General features: G+C 33.6%; 1 protein-coding gene across 4 annotated transcripts in view; it reads left to right on the forward strand.

Moving 5' to 3' along the window:
- LOC121917254 (E3 ubiquitin-protein ligase CBL-B-like) overlaps window positions 1-1293 on the forward strand; it is a 93380-nt gene that overhangs the window by 71672 nt on the left and 20415 nt on the right. The gene's annotated exons all lie outside the window — the stretch shown is intronic.

The raw sequence follows: 1293 nt of genomic DNA on the forward strand, positions 1-1293 counted from the left end.
ATAATAATAATAATAATAATAATAATAATAATAATAATAATAATAATAATGTTTATTTGTATACCGCTATTCCAAGGATCATAGCGGTGAACAATAATACAACAGTTAAAACATCATAGATCACAAATTACAGCAATAATACAACAGTTAAAACATCATAGATCACAAATTACAACCCCCCCTGTACAAGCCATAAGTTTTATATACACCACCATTCCATAACTGCAAATGAAAAAGCACCATACTGTCAATATGTTATTATTTGTCATGTGTATGAATTATGGAGATTTTCCAGAATGTAGTTTATCCTCCTTTTCAGAATGTTGCAAGTATAAGTTACGCATATATCATAGCAGTTGAGATGGCAATGCTTTGGGCACATGATTTATAATTATGTAAAAGGAAAACTGCAGGATCTATTTGTGCTTGAAGCGAAGAGTCAATGTCCTTTAAGAGCAGAAAGTTTGATTTCATAAATCTTTTTATGTACTATAATATGCAAAATAGTACATCCCAGTATATAAATTTCAGTGGAAGACCTCTGTAGTATTAAAATAGATTTTTAATTGAATGTTAAAGGCATACTTTGAAAACTCAATTAGTGAGGCTCCATGTTTTTGATTGCCCAGTGAAAACACGCAATTTACTTTTGTCAATGTTTTAAAAACAGACTTGACAGTTCTATTTACAAATTAGTTTTAATTCTAGTTGCACAATGCTTAAACAACCAAAGTACATAAAATGTTTCCTCATTGCTATAATAATTTTAATTAACTGTCATTTAAACTGGCACCGAAGGGTCACTATTGTTGGTGAGGCCTAGCCTTTAATTGAGATGATGAGTGTGATGCAATATACTGGAAAACTGATATACACTACTGCAATTTCTCATTGACATTCAGGCCAAATTCTTTATAACACATTACCCAATTTGTTTTTTAGTGTGTGTGTGTGTGTGTGTGTGTGTGTGTGTGTGTAATATTGCTGCTGTTTGATGGAAATGTTGGATCAAATTTAATTGCTTATACTATCCTAGTCATTTTACCAGATGGGCAATGATGTGTGAGTTTTTTTTCTTCAATAAATGTCATAGATGTAGAGTATCCCTTGACATGAACTTGTGGTCAAGGTCTTTTGTTGTGCATCTTTCAGTCATTATACAGTGGTGCCTCGGGTTACGAAATTAATTCGTTCCGCCGCCGCTTTCGTAACCCGAAAAGCATTCGCAAGCCGAAATGCCATAGGCGCTAATGGGGAAAAGCCGCGATTTCGTGCGAAAAAGCGCCGAAAAGC

Source organism: Sceloporus undulatus, unplaced genomic scaffold (genome assembly GCF_019175285.1).
Source record: "Sceloporus undulatus isolate JIND9_A2432 ecotype Alabama unplaced genomic scaffold, SceUnd_v1.1 scaffold_13, whole genome shotgun sequence".
Lineage (NCBI taxonomy): Eukaryota > Metazoa > Chordata > Lepidosauria > Squamata > Phrynosomatidae > Sceloporus > Sceloporus undulatus.